Source organism: Corvus cornix, chromosome 18 (genome assembly GCF_000738735.6).
Source record: "Corvus cornix cornix isolate S_Up_H32 chromosome 18, ASM73873v5, whole genome shotgun sequence".
In the NCBI taxonomy this organism is placed as follows: domain Eukaryota; kingdom Metazoa; phylum Chordata; class Aves; order Passeriformes; family Corvidae; genus Corvus; species Corvus cornix.
Window position 1 is genome coordinate 11,123,250 of NC_046347.1, and position 15,503 is coordinate 11,138,752.

The 15,503-nt window shown below is 57.5% G+C and overlaps 1 long non-coding RNA gene across 1 annotated transcript in view; it reads right to left on the reverse strand.

Annotated features, from left to right (window-relative positions):
- Positions 1–2,333: 2,333 nt before the first annotated feature.
- The window catches only part of LOC104695994, a 46,204-nt gene continuing 33,034 nt past the window's right edge, over positions 2,334–15,503 (reverse strand). The window contains exon 4 of the long non-coding RNA XR_005603327.1: positions 2,334–3,115. This is a non-coding gene — a long non-coding RNA (uncharacterized LOC104695994). The remainder of the gene's footprint in view (positions 3,116–15,503) is intronic.

Genomic DNA, 15,503 nt, shown 5'->3' on the forward strand with positions numbered 1-15,503 from the left:
GCTGGCCTTGGGAGGGCTGGGTGAACCCCGTGATCCAAAAGGGTTTTTCCAATCTAAACCATTCCGTGATGCAGAGAAGCCCAACCAGCCCTGCCCCAGCCCTGAGGGTGTTTTCTGGAAGCTTCCAAGTGTCCCTGTGGGTGTGGCCCTGCAGCATCCCAGGGGATGCATCCCTCACACACCCACAGCAATCCCGACCCCGCTAAGCTGTCACAACAAACGGGATGAGGCACAGCACCTCCAAATCCACACCCCAGCAGCTCCAGGACCCAAGCAGGGGCTGGAAATCCCCCCCAAGCTGGCAGCAGCTCCAGCAGATGCGTTTTACCATTCCCAGAGGGAAAATAACATCCAGATGAGCATCCCTGACTGCCTGGAAATACAGCGCAGCTGGGGAGGGACAGATGGAACAGGGCAGAAATGGGATGGGGATGGAAAATTGGGAGTGGGGGGGGTGGCTGGGGTTGGTCTGTGCTCCCCCCTCAGCTGCTCTCTCCTCTTTCTCCTCTTCCTCCTTTTCCTCCTCCCTGCGATGGCTCCTGGATTTTAACTTCGTCTTTAATCAACCTGAAACAAGCAAAATTAATCCCTCCCTGTCCCCATCCCAGCTGGACTCTGCTCCCCCTTTTCCCCAAGCAAGGAAGGGCCCTCTGCCCGCTGAGCCTCCTACGGAATGGGATCCTCACACCAACAATCCCAGGAAAAGTAACTGTGGCTCCTCCAGGCCATCCCTCACAGCCCTGCTCCCAACAGCTCCTGCACTTCCAGCCATGCCTGGGGTGGCCATGGATGGCATTCCCAGGAGCTGGCTCAGGGATTGCCCCACAGGGAATTACTGGGAAGTGGCTTTAGGGTGAAGGAGGGAAGATTTAGATGGGATATTGGGAAGGAATTCCTCCCTGTGAGGGCGGGCAGGCCCTGGCACAGGGATCCCTGGCAGTGCCTAAGCCAGGCTGGAATAACCTGGGATAGTGGAAGGTGTCCCTGTGGAACTGGATGGGATTTAAGGTCCCTTCCAACCCAACCATTCCAGGATTCTCTCCAGCAGGATCCTGTGTCACCCTTCACCGAGCAAACGAGCCCCAGGAGCTCTCAGCTGCTCCGGGCTGGCCCCACAAACCCAAACAGCAGCCGGGAACTGTCCCGAGGGCACCGGGAGGATCAGGACACGCCGGAGGGGAGCTGGGAGATGCTGGAGCGCGGCAGATCCGCCTGCTCAGCCCCGGGTGGGATCAATCCAGAGCAAAAGGGACACAGAAGTGGTTCCGCAGAAACTCCCGGAGCAGCCCTGGCCGAGCACGGAGCAGCCCGAGGCACACAAAGGGCCACAGGCAGCACCGGGCCTGAGCAGCGAGGGTTAATAGTGTTTGCATTTGGGAAAGCAAACTCATAAATCCCCCGGATTTCTCCGTGCTCCCAGCCCGTGTTTCCCGGGAGGAAGGACAGGCTGCTTTTCCTGCTGCTCACCAGGTAAATACAGGCCCAGTCCCACCCTTCCCCGGCCGTGTTTGCTCAGAGCACGGGGACGCCAAAGGCAAGCGGCCTTTGAGGGAAATATCCCTTAGGAACCCCAGAAATGCCATATCCGAGCACTGGCACCCCCCAGTCGATCCCTGGGTCTGTCCCTGGAGCGGGACCTGCAGCTGAAAGCAGCCCCGGTGCCAATCAATGGATCCACGCAGCATTCCAGGATTGACCCTGCAGCTCCCGGGCAGGGAATTCTGCTGGGAAAGGATGGGAGCAGGGGCTCGGTGCTCTGTTCTAATGGACAAGGCGGGGATCAATCCCAGCTTGGACTCAGTCTTGGAGATCTTTTCCAACCTCAATGATTCTGGGAGAAACTTCCTGTCACCCTGGCTGCTCCCAAATAATTCCACTGAATCCATGCTCATGAGGCCGCTGTGCTTTTTATGTGTCAGGACACCTTTTTTTGGTTAAATAATGTTCTAAATCTTAAAAAAATAATGATCCCAGAAGGATATTTCCACTATATAAATATCCCTTTTATGTTCTATTTCCACACAGCACCTCGCGGTGCTCACAGGGGAGGAGGGAACAGAGTCCAGGGACAATTAACAACGGGATTTAAGGGGGAAAAATTTGCGTCTCAGCAGCTTTTGGAGCGGGAGGGATGGCAGGGATGGCAGTGGTGGTTAAAGGCTGGAAAGGGGAAAGGACAGGGGAGAACATTCCTGCAAAATAAAGGTGATAAACTCCTGGGCCAGCTTTGTTAGGACAGAAGTTCCTCAAGGTTTCCTGGACAATCCAAGACATCCCCAAAATCCCCTGGAAGTGTGGCTGAGCCAAGGCAAAGGGAAAACAACATCCAGCACTCACGGAGCCAGTGGGGTTTATTAAATGCAATTTAATTGTCTCTGAGGGTGACGCTGCCCCCGTTGTGACATTCCCCTTGCTGGGGTCTGGCTTCCCCCCATTCCTGCTCCTGCTTCCCAGTCCCACCTGGGCTGGGATCCATGTGGGATGTTCCAGGTGTGGCAGAAGGACCCTCCCAGCACAGGATGAGCCTCTGGCAGACAGTTTAAAACCCCAGCATCACCAGCTCAGCTCCTGCTCTTCCAAAGGCTCCAGCTCCCACCACGGGATCCACCGCAGCTCCAGCGTCCTCAGGAAACACCCAAACCCCCAAAAGCAGCAAAAAAAGAGCGGAGGCGTAAAAAAAAAGACCAAAAAAATCCACTGGAAACAGGACAAGCGCTTGGTCCTTCCCGGAGAAAAGCACTGAGCTCCTGTTTGAGCCAAGAGCTCCTCAGCATCCATCCATCGCCAGGATCCAAAAGGATAATTCCCAAAGCCCAGCTGAGAGCAGCTCATTAAGTCCTTCCAGTTCCACGCGGGAGGAGCTCAGCTCCTGGAGGAATCCCCTGGGAGGGGGCTGTGGAGCCCGGCAGTGTCCCGGAGGAGCGGGCACGGAGCTGGTTTTGGTGGTGGGCGCTGAGGGGAGAGCCTCTCACAGCCCTGATGTTCCATCGCTGCCCAGGCCGAGCTGCTGGTCCCCGCTGTCCGTGTGTCCAGCTGCAGTGTCCGTCCTCGGGAGCTGCTCCTGGGTGTCCTGGCTGTCCCCTCTGTCCCTCACCCCGAGCCTTCAGCACGGACCCTGCGAAGAAAAAACATGGTGTGAATGGAAGGGCCGGGCTGGGGTGGAGCAGAGGGTGAGTGATTCTTCCTCGGCACCAAACCCAATGTTTGGAGTGATGTGGGAAAGAGGAGAGGGAGCAGCAGCCCCGAGGCCTCCCCTGAAAGCCCCTTTGGCACCAGAGTTCACCCCACTGCTGAGGATCCCCTTCAGCTCTGGAGGATGGGGCTGGGTAACACCAGGACACGAGCGGAACATCTGGAAGCTCTTAAAGGGTTGCATTTTTTAACACTTTCACAAGAGGCAGGGACAGCGCTCTGCACGCTGGGAGACGCTGCACTCGCTGCAGGCAGAGGATTTGCAGCTGGGGTGCAGCAGCATCCCCTGCCTCTCGGGCATCACAGAGCTCTGCAGGACACCGACCCCAAATTCCCAGGCTCTGGGGACCATGGCACAGAAGGATCTGGGATGAGCAGGAGCTCAAACATCGGTGGTGGCAGTCCAGAGGCACCTCACAAGCATCACTGGGTTTGCAAGGCTCTAATCCCAAATTCCCAGGTTCTGGGCATCACTGCACAGCAGGATCCGGGACAGGCAGGGAGCTCAAACATTGGTGGTGACACTCCAGAAGCACCCAGCGCCCCCTAAGAAGGTCCAGAGGCACCTCATGAGCGTCACTGGGGTTTGCAGGGCACCGACCCCAAATTCCCAGGCTCTGGGGACCTGCGCACAGCGAGATCCGGGACAGGCAGGGATGGTGGTGACATCCCAGAGGCACCCAGATGAGAACACCCCGGGGTCCAACCCCACCGCTGGCAGTTCACATCCCCTCAGGGGGCCACGAAGGTCCCCCAAAACGCTCGGGGTGAAGCTGCGAGTGTCCCCAGCCCTGCGCGGGAGCGCCGGGTGCAGCCAGCCCCGGTTTGCTCAGGGCGGGTCCGCTCCGCGCCGCGTTTGAAGGCGCCGCGGCCGGGAGCGATCAGAGGCGCGCGCGGGCGATAGCGCGGCCCCGGGCGCAGGCTCTGATCTGTTATCTGCTATCTGCTATCTGCTATCTGTTATCTCGGGCCGGGCAGTGCCGCGGCGCGGGTTTGAACGCGGGGTGACACCCGCCGATCAAAGGCGCTTCCTGCTGCCCCCAGCCCCGAGGAGCCTTTGGGCAGCGCGGGATGAGGCCGGAGCTCCGCGGGGATGGAGGCACCGGGGGCAGGAGCGATGCGTGCAGCCCCGGGGACTGCTGCGGGATGTCCCCTGCCCGTGCTGGGGCCAGCAGCACGTCCTGAATGGGTGAATCCCGTTCGGTGCCGTGGGGGTGCCCCAGTTTAACCCGCAGGACAGAGCCCCTTGCTTTCTCCCAGAGACATCCCCACGGACACCACCCAGCCCCCCAAAAAATCCTAAAAAACCCCACTCCCCCCCCCCCCCCCCCCCCCCACTGCAGCCCCCAGCGCTGAACCCTCACAGCCAGCCACATTTCAGGTGCAGTTGATTTTTTTCCCGTTGCCTCCCACACTCCCCATGAGGGATCATCTGCTTCCCTGTGCCCCGGCCCACTCCAGCCCGGAGCAGCACAGCCGGGCCACACACTGCGAGCCACCAGCGTCTGCTGGACAGCAGCCCCGGTGTTTTCGTCCTCTCCACGAGCCCCCACAACATCCCGGGAGAGCAGGGATGGAACAAGGGCTCAGCAGCATCCCGGGAAGAGGAGAGGATCCATCCCGAGCCAACAGAGGAGGAGGAGCTGAGCCTGCAGCAGGAACGAGGATGACCTGCACATTTTGAGGTGGGGATCTGCCTCCTGCCCTCCCCAAATGCGCGTTCTCCAGCAGCAGAGCAAAGCACAGGAATAAAACGGGAATTCTGGCTGCGGAGGGTGGGAGCATCCACAGACAGTGAGAGCACGAACTGTGTGGGCAGCAAAGCCAAACAGGAAAGGATCCAAGGGGCAGGGACGGGATTCTGGCAGCTTCCACCTCCCTGCTGCTCCCTCTCCCGGGTGTCCCTCCCTCAGACCCCTGGCCCTGCTCAGGCATGCCCCAATTCCGCTTTTACTGTCGGAATTCTTCCCATCCAAAGGGCTGGATTTTCAAAAATGCAGCCCGAGAGCCACAGCCCGATGCAGGAACCGGTCCCAGCACAGCTGCCGCAGCACCTCGTGCCCTGGCCTTGGACACTTCCAGGGATGGGGCAGCCACAGCTTCTCTGGGCAGGGTCGGGGGTTCCTGCGAGACCTCAGTGCTGTGCCGGGCTTGGAGCAGCTGCCTCGCTCCAGGAGGATCTAAACTGGCCAGGAAGGATCACCCTGGCTCGGGGCAGCCCCTGCCACAGCCACAGCTGCCCTGAGCCTTCTCCTTCAGCCCCAGCTCAGCCGAGCTCCCAGAGCCCCAGTCCCGAGCGATTATCCCAAAGCCTGCCAAAACCCCAGCCAGCCTCGGCGGGGTGTCACCGCAGCTCCCGGGCCAGAGGAGTGGTTTGTTCCCAGGCCGCCCTTCCTGGGAAGGTGTTAATGAATAACCGTGGCCCAGACAGGCGCTGGCAGCTCCGTGAGTCACCGAGCGGCCCGGCACAGCCGGCTCTGACTCACCGACACCCCGGCCCTGCCACCAAACACCCGGCCCGAGCCCCCCGGGGCACTGGGGATGGCAGTGCTGGGCTCTGGGGGTCAGACGGGATGAGACTCCCCCAAACCCTGGCTCTGTAACCCCAGCATAGCCCGCGGTGGTGGAGAGCTCGCCTGAGATTGACACCAGGAAAACCTCAGAGGGTTGAGGTGCAGCAGGACCTGCAGGAAGGGCCCCCGGACACCACAGCAGCACCCAGAGATCTGGAAGGGGGTGGCTGTGAGGGCCAACACGCCCTGGCTGCATCCCAAGGGATGGTCCAGGGGTGATCCAGGGATGCAGGGGCCACAGGTGGGTCCTGGCAGTGGCTCATTCCCAGAGGGACGCACTCCTAGCGCGGCATCCGCTGCTCCCAAAGCATCACTCCCACCTCCGTCTGCAGCTTCCTCCTCAAATTCCAGCTCTGACCAACCCCCCAAACCCAAGCACAGGTGGAAGCCTAAAAATAGAACTTCTCACCCCCCCCTTCTTACCCCCCCAGCCGCACCCTGAGGACTTTCTCGTTCACACACTCCAACCTGTTCTGCCTCCTGCTCTTTCGAGCAATTTTCCCCCTCCCTCCCCGCAGGAAAAGGCCACCCTGGTTCTTGAACGCCGTGTGTCACCTGGGGCTGGGCGAGGAATGAGGAAAGTCCCATTCTCCTTCATTTTTGCAGCAGGGTGATCAGCACGGGGTGACACCAGGCTGGGCCAGCCCACAATGCCCCAGGTTTTGGGAAGGCTCTGGCACCCGCTGACAGTTCTGGGTCATTTATCAGAAGTGTCCCCACGGTGACAAAGCCCTGCCAGGCTGAGGGATGGGCCTGAGCCGTGCAGAGACAGTCCCTGAGCAGGAGCTCTGCTTGCTTCCCAGCATTTCTGCTTCTCCTGCTGGAAGTCCGGAGCCCCTCGCTGTGGGCAGGCAGGAGCTGAGCAGCTCCCCTCAGGTTCTGCCAGCAGCAGGAGCTCCTGGTGATCCATGTGATCCGTGTGATCCCTGGATCTTCCAAAGGAGCTGGAGGGCTCTTCCCCCTCCTCACCAACAGGGAGATCTCCATCTGCTGCCTGGAGGCAGAGCAGGGGTGCTCTGAGGCGCCTCCTGCATCCACAGAGGTGAGCAGGGACTGGATCCCTGGGATAAAAGGGATTACAGGGGGCACCCTCCTCATTCCCACACTCTCTCCCATCCCAGTGCAGAATAAACTGCTCACAGGACGGGAAAAGCGCTGCAAAGCCTCCATGGTTGTCCCAAAGAGAGGATGGGTTTGGCCGTGCATCCCACAGGATCCCATCCCAGGGATCGGCTCCGCTCCCCACGGCCTGGGGATGTCCCAAATCCTCACATCTGGGTCAAAAAGGTGTTCTCCGGAAAGCTTTGGCTCAGGGGATGACACCACACAAGGGTGCAAAAGCCACCCTGGAGTCCTGCCCTGTCCCCACCCGCTGCCCTCAGAGATGGGAGGGAGGGAAGCAGGAAAACCCATCCGGCTGCACTTTTACTCCTGAGCAGATTTCCAGCCCAGGGATTACCAATTTCAGCGGTGTTTCTTCCTGTGCTGACCCTAAGCTGATTAATTCTCCGTGCCCTCCCCTTCTCCGCTCTCTCCCTTCCTTCTTTCCATGGAAAAGAAGGGGATGAAACCCGGTGGAACGTGCCAAGGCAGAGCTGGATGCAGCGCGAGCGGAGCAGAGGGAGATGCTCCCCCAGCCTGACGGGATCCTGCCACCCTATGGAGCTTCAAACCACCACGATCCTTATCTCCTTATCCCAAAGGATCTGATATCCCTGAGGGAAGGGAGAAATTCCCTGTCCCCGATCCCAGCGGGTCATGGTGAGGCCCAGCAGCACCAGCATCGCTCTCCCAGAGAAATGGAAACTGTTGGTCCTGGAGACGCTGGTGGGACTCATCCAAGAGCAGCCAAACCTGCCCTGGCACGATCCAGCCGTGCTTCCCGAGGGCTGGAATCTCCTTTTCCAAGAGCCATCGCTCCCCGTGAGGCCCGGGACGCTCCGGGGTTTGCTCCTGAAGGGAGGAATTGCGGAGGCTCAGGATTGGGGGATGCAAGAACCGCAACCCTTGGGGAGCCTCCGGGGCACCTCCATCCCAATCCCCAGAGAATTCCCAAAACACAGAGCCAAGCCAGGTGTGCCAGAGCACCTCTCCCACCCCGACACGGCAGGAAAGCCGGGAACACACCCTTCCCTATAAAAAGAGAATGATACAGCGGGAAATCAGCCCAGCAAAACCCTGCTGAATGACCCCACGGACCTCAGCCTGATCCAGAGGCAAAATTCCCTCTCAGCTGGGGTCAGGATTAGGGGATGGGGAAGGGTGGGAGAATTCAGCGACTCACCCGGAATTTGGTGTTTGGAGGGGAGTGGGTTTGGGGCTCTTTGTCCCTTTTGGGTGCCTGAAGCTGGAAAGTGACACCAAAAACCCTTCAGGGGCATCGAGCAGGGCAGGGTTTGGGCCCAGCCTCGCTGTGAGGCTGAAATGTGGGGGAGTTAAAATGATTTCTTTTGAATAACTCCCCTTTGAGTGGAGCAGCAAACCGGTATAAAACACGGATAAAATATGCATAAAACAAGGATAAAACATGGAGAAAACACGGATAGAATATGGCTAAAACAAAGATAAAATATGGATAAAACATGCATGAAACACAGATAAAACACAGATAAAACATGGATAAAACATGGGTAAAACATGGATAAAACATGGATAAATTATGGATAAAACATGGATAAATTATGGATAAAACACAGATAAAACAGGGATAAAACACAGATAAAATATGGATAAAACATGGATAAAACACAGATAAAACATGGATAAAACAGATAAAATGGATAAACACGGATAAAACGGATAAAACAGATAAAATATGGATAAAACATGCATGAAACAGATAAAACATGGATAAAACACAGATAAAGCATGGGTAAAAAATGGATAAAACATGGATAAAACACATGTAAAATATGGATAAAACACGGATAAAACATGGATAAAACACGGATAAAACACAGATAAAATATGGATAGAACACGGATAAAATATGGATAAAACATGGATAAAACCAGATAAAATAAATAAAACATGGATAAAACCCAGGTAAAATATGACATAAAACATGGATAAAACCCAGATAAAACACGGATAAAATATGGATAAAACACGGATAAAACACATAAAACATGGATAAAACACAGACAAAGCACGGGTAAAAAATGAATAAAACATGGCTAAAACCCAGGTAAAATATGGATAAACCCCAGGTAAAACACATAAAACATGGATAAAACACGAATAAAACACGGATAAAACACGGATAAAACATGGATAAAACATGGATAAAACAATCCAGTCTTGCAGCGTCCAAGCCAAGGACACGCGGCCGAAGGAATTAAACACCCCTCAAACACACAACCCAAACCCACCCTCATCGGAAAGGAATTGGGGAAAAGCCTTCATCCCACCTGGATCCCCATTCCAAGCTCTCCTCACTCCCTCCTGAGCTCAGCCTAAAGCCCCCAGTGACCACGGGCGTGGATTCCCCACCTCTCACCCTGCAGGGAGCCGAGGGAAAAGCGCAAGAAAAAGGGCTTGGTTTCCGTTCACATTTGTCCGAAGTGGGTTACAGCAAGTTCTCCAAAAATAATTTTCATGGATTGCAGGGAAAAAAGGAGGTTTTGTTCCACACCCACTCGCACTGATCCCTCTGGAAGTGAAATTCATCCGTGCGTGGCCGTGTTTGGGCTGGCAGGGCGTGGGGACACCGCGTGCGATCCCCCACGGCTCATCCCAACATCCGTTGGGATCAGACAGCGTGGGATTCCCGGGATCAGAATTCATCCCTGGGATGGGGAAGGATCACAGGGTGGGTTTGGTGACCCCCAAAAGTCCCACAGGGCCGTTCCCAGCGGGAGGGGAAGCCATGCAGTGACCCCACGGGGCTTAGGTGGGACACTAGGAAAAACTTCCCTGGGAAGGTGGAACAGAATTCCCAGAGCAGCTGTGGCTGCCCCTGGATCCCTGGAAATGTCCCAGCCCAGCGTTTCCTAGAATTTATCGGGAATTTTTTGGAGCTGTTGCTGGCTGAGAAACGCCAACGGGTTGAAACCTAAACTGGACGCAGGAATATAAAAATGTAGGTCAGGAAAAAAAGCCCCCGAGTGAAAAGCTCCTTGTTCCTCCCTGCGCCGCCTCCCGGGCGCTGCCGTCCCGGGGGGAAAAGCTTGGGAAGGGCTCACAGGGATGAGCACCTGGAAAAGGGCTCAGACCTCGGGGCTTTACGGGACAGAGCAGCCATTCCTGCAGTGCCGCGGCCGGAGGGCACGCTCAGCCACGGGCACACACTGGCCTTGTGGCATTTCCAAGGATTTCCCGGTAATTCCAGGGATTCCGCGCTTCAGTTTAAGGCACAGGCTGTGCAGAGCCGTTAACGCCTGCTCCCATCATCCTGGCTCCCGTCATCCTGGGATCGCTCCCACCCATCCCGGCGTTTCCGACGTGCCCTGGCGCACAGCAAGGAGGGGAAAACCGAAAGGCAGCGATTTCCCCACACAATCCCGATTTCCCCACACAATCCCGATTTCCCCACACAATCCCGATTCCCCCACACAATCCCGATTTCCCCACACAGTCCCGATTTCCCCACACAATCCCGATTTCCCCACACAGTCCCGATTTCCCCACACAGTCCCAATTTCCCCACACAATCCCGGAATGATTCCAGTTGGAAAAGACCTCGGAGTTCCTCCAGTCCAACCATGAACCCAACACTGCTGAGGCCACCACAAAGCCCTGTCCCCAAGCAGGGCAGTGTTCCCACCCCTCCAGCAGCATCCCGAGGTTTGATCCCAAAATTCCAGCGAGTTTCAGGTCCCGTTAAAGAGCCCCCAAACGCCCCAGGGCCAAAGAGGTTTGCTCAGGACAGGGATGCAGCCAGTGTGACCCAAACCCGACAGCAAACTGCAGATCTTTGGGATAAATCCCAATCCCTTCGGCACAACCTTCACAAGCAGCTGCTTCTCCTCATTGACATCCATGTCAGATCCACCCGGAGATGGATTTTGGGAGAAAATCCCACCTTCCTGAAGAACTGGGCGCTGCCAGCGCTCTCCCCTGCCGGGCTGGGGAACAGCTGATCCCTTTTCAACACTTCCACATATCCCAGCTGTAATTTACGGAGCTCATTTCCCCGGCACCCGGAGCTCAGCACCCGCCTGCGCTGGGAGTTTTGTTTGCTTTAATTGAGGGGAGAAAAAAGAAAACCTGGAAAGAGGCAAAACACCTCTCCCAAGCCCCAGGTTTAATTTTTCAGCTGCCTTGATTTATTGATTGGCCCATTCCCTTTTAATGGGCTCTCCCTGCCGGAGCCTGGGGGTTTCCTGTGGGGTTTGAGGGGTCCTGCCATGTCCAGAGACTTCATTCCCAACAGCTTCCCTTGGATTTGAGGAGAAGGAAGGTTGGGTGCACCGTCCATCCCTCCATCCCCATCCCTGCTTCTCCCCCTTCCCAACACCTCCCAGCTCTCTGCTCCCAGTTCCCAGCATTCCCACAACCAAAGCCAGTCTACAGCAAAGCAAGATTCCAAGGGAGATATTTTCACGGGATAACAAAAGGAGTGCGGGCACAAAAGCTGATTTTTCCAAGCTACACCCACTTCCCTGCTCCCTCCTTCCTCCTGGCTGTGCTGTTTTCTGACTGAAACCATAAAACTTCAGTGGAAGTGGGATTTGGGATTTGGGAGGGGAATCCCGAGGGCTGAACAGCTCCTTCCTTAGGGCAGGTGAGCGGGAGACCCGGCCAGCGCTGGAGCCCAGCAGTGCCCAGCCTTCCTCCCTCCCAGCTCCTCCTCCTCCCCCAGCTCCCTCCGGTGCCTTGGGCAGGATCCAGGCCCAGAGCCTGCAGGGAGAACTCCCAGCGGATGAGATCTGCATCTCCTTTAATTAAATTATTCCTCTGGGGTTAAACGAGAGGCTCTGCCCAGCCCAGGCTGCGGCAGTGCAGCACCGAGCCCGGAGCCCGCTGGGTTTTCCCTCCCCAGTTGGACTCGGGAGCTGGAGGAGAGGCTGGCTCCACATCCAGGAGGTGCTCAGAGGAGCTGGAGACCTCTGGATATGGACAGAGAGGATGGGTGAAAACACAGGGTGGAGATCCATGTGCAGCCCAGCTGATCCAGTGCATCCCCAGCACGGGGATGCTGAGGGAAGGAGCCGTGTGGGGAACAGCCCCTGTGGCTTCCCAGCTTTGTGGGCTCCTCCAGGCTGTCCCCAATCCCAAACTGGGATCATCTTGGAGAGAAATCCCGACCCCACTGCAGGTTAAAAGCAGCAGAAATAAGGGGAAAATGGGCCATGTGCCAGCTCCAGCCATTCCAGCCCAAAGCATTCCAGTGAAACCATCCCGCTGAAGGTGGGGATGTCAAACCTGCCCTGGCAGAGGAGGGGGGGCTCTCCCAGCTCCCCCTGGCCCAGTTCCACCAGTTCAGCCTGGCTGAAACCACCGGGAGCCGCGTTTGCCGTGGGTTTGGCCTCTCACAATCAGGGGTTTTGAAATCCTCTCTATCGCGGAGGAACCTCGGCCCTGGCTGAGCCCCAGCTCCCAGCCCCTGGATAAACACGGCCTACCTGGCCTGGGACGTGCCAGAGGCTCGGAGGCACGATCCCTTTGGATAAACATCGCTGCAAAGGCAGCCCTGAGCGCCGCGGGAACACTCGGAGAACGCTCCGTGCGTGGGGTGAAGTGTTTGGGAACACCGGAGCACCGGGGGATGCTCTCCCTCCCTCCTGCCTGCCCTGGGCTCGGGATTTAAAGGGGATTTGAGGGCCAAGCTCAGCACAAGGCTCGGGAGGAGGAGAAGGAGGATGGTCTGAGCCTCCTGGGGGTCCAGGACAGGCAGGTGGAGACGTCTCCATGTCCCTCAGACCTCTGGGGGAGGCACAAACGAAGGCTGGGATGCAGGGGGGGATCCAGCCCTTGGAATGGGCACAAAAAGAGCTGCAGGAAAAGCCTCGAGGCGGGGGAAGTTCAGGATTGGGGTCTCACACACTGACCCTGCACCAGGGGCTGGGAATGGATTCAAAGTGACAGAGCAGGGTTAGGTGGGATATTAGGAAAAACTTCCCTGGGAAGGTGGAACAGAATTCCCAGAGCAGCTGTGGCTGCCCCTGGTCCCTGGAAATGTCCCAGGCCAGGCTGGACACTGGGACTGGGAGCAGCCTGGGACAGGGGGAGGCATCCCTGCCCATGGTGGCACTGGATGGGCTTTAAGGTCCCTCCCAACCCAAACCATTCCACGACTCCACGATCAGCACTTCCAGGATGAACTATCCTGGCTGGAGCATCCCTGCTGCCCACGGGAACACTCCACGGTGCAGAAGGAGCACAGAAAGGATTCCTGCCCAAACTTCCCGAGCAGGTGCCGCAATCCAGGCTGTGCCAACCTTTCCCAAGGGATTTCCCAGCCCCGTTTTCCCCCTCCTTTCTCCCTCTCCCTGCCCTTGCCCTCCAGCCCTCGGTGTCCCAGCTTCCAGAGGGTTAACAGGTGTGTTCTCCCGCAGGGCTGGGCTCCGTTCCCTCCCTCCTGCCCCTCCATTCCCGGCATGGACTTGGAGACCGGAGGCTCTCCAGATTTAATCTCCAAGACAAACACCCTGGAGCCGGAGCCGGCTCCGTGCGCGCTCAGCCCACCACGGGCACCGAGGAGCAGGGCCAGGCTCAGGGCTCTGCCCGCCCCTCCTGGGGTCCCTCCTCGCCTCCCTGCCAGGGAGGTGCCCCAGCTTTGCAGCAGGGCTGGCTTGGAGCTGGGAGGGAAGAAATTCCCACCCTGAGAGCCTCTGGCTGGGTTTTTATGGAATGGGAGCAGCTGGAGCTTCCACGGGGGCTGATGGATGCGGGAAAGGGTGAAAGATGAATATTGAAACACCAAATGTGACCCTGAGTGTGGCTCAAGGTGCTGATCCAGTGAAGAACCAGGTGGTTTGTCCCCAAAAGTCACCATTTTATGGCCTTTCCTCCTGAGATCTCAGGAAAACTCTGGAGGAGGAGGTTTGGGAGCTGCTGGAGGACACCTGACACAAGCCAGGGGTCTGTGCATCCTTCAAGGTCATTGTCGTGACAAAGGTTTAACTCTCACATCAGGTCAGAGCCCAGCATTCCAGAGAGATCCAGGTAACACCTGGATGCTCCCGTTGGGAAGAGGAAGGAAAAGGTCTCCAGGCCATTTGGAGGCTCCCATGAAACACCTCCACATTTCAGTGGGAAGTTGGGAGATTGGGTTCATTCTCCACGGGGAATGGGAGAGCAGAGGCAGCCAGCAGGAGCTGGGCTCAGCCCGGAGCTGTGGGCAACTCCAAAATCCACCTTCCATCCTTAAAACCTGCAGAAGGACCCTGGTGGGTGGGAATTGGGTCCAGTCTGGACATTGAACTTATTTCACCCTGAGAGATGCATTTTCCTGGGATGTTGTGGGATTTCCAGGAGAGAAGAACTCTCCCAAGCAAACTGAGAACTGAATTAGCTCCGAATGGAGCTCAGATCAGCTGGATCTGGGATCACCCGGGATCTGCCCGCTCCCCAGCTCTAAAATCGCTCTCTGAGGATGGTGGCTGCATTGGCCACCCCACACCGATGTTTCCATGAAAAAGCCTCTTCCCTAAAACCTGGGGGAGCAATAAAAGTATAAATAGAGCTGCAGGCACCACCAAACGGGGCTTTTGAAGTGGAGCTATTTTTTCCCTGCGCTCTGCAGGGTGGGATTTAAGGATGAAGGGAGGAGGAGGAGGATGAATCTGAGCTGCTCTGTCCAAACACCCCACAGAGCTTTGGTGGTCCCCCAGGCCCCCAAATTAATCACCTGGCCCCATCTTTCATGTGCCACCCACGGGAATACATCCAGCACTTCTCCCCAGCTGCAGCCACTGGCTCCCAGCACTCCAAAATCCCAGCCCAGCTCCCTCCACCCAGATATTTCTCAATATTTGCCTTTGAGATATCTTTTGATATCTAAAGGTGGCCACAGCCCTGTCCCTGAGCTCGCTGGTGGTCCCAAAATGAGCAGCCAGAGGATCTCAGCTCGACCGCGGCCAGGTCCTTGTGGGCAGCCGCAAACCCTTCAAAGGAGCCCGGGAACAGGGAGGCTCCAGTTCCCTGCGGCCCCTCCGGCCACCGAACCCCTCCAGGCCACCCCACCCAGGGGACACTGCTCAAAGTGAGCTCAGTGTGCCCAAAACCCCGGCCAGGCAGGGGCTGGGCAGGCGGCAGAGGGGGGAAGGAGGGAAAGCCGCAGGTCCTGGGCGGCATCCCAGGCACGAGGTCAGCGCGCTCCCTGCGCTCCAACCAAGGGAAGAGGGTTTTTCCTGGATGGGGCCATTCCCTGCGCACATTCCCGCTCCAGGCCAGGAGAGGGACAAAGGGGACACTGTCCCTTCACTGCCACCTCGCCAGGAAAGGGGGGACAGCCCAAACCGCTCTGTCACCCCACCAGGTGTGCCCTGGGGATAGGGGGGGACCCCTGCTCATGGACCAAACACCTCCTGTGGGTTTTCCCCTCCTCTCTGGGATTGAGCTGCCCCCAGGCTCCGGGAGGGATGGGATGGGATGGGGGAAATGAAGGAATTGTGTCTCCTGCAGCCACAGCAGTGACAAGAAACTGCCACTGATGTGCTGGGATGTCCCGGGATCAGCCCAGCCAGGGGGTCCCACCAGGCAGGAGGAGGGAGAGCACCTGGGAACTGCCCAGGGATGGAAAAACCCCTCAGGGTTTTACTGTCCCCGTTAATCCGTGATGGAAAAGCCCTC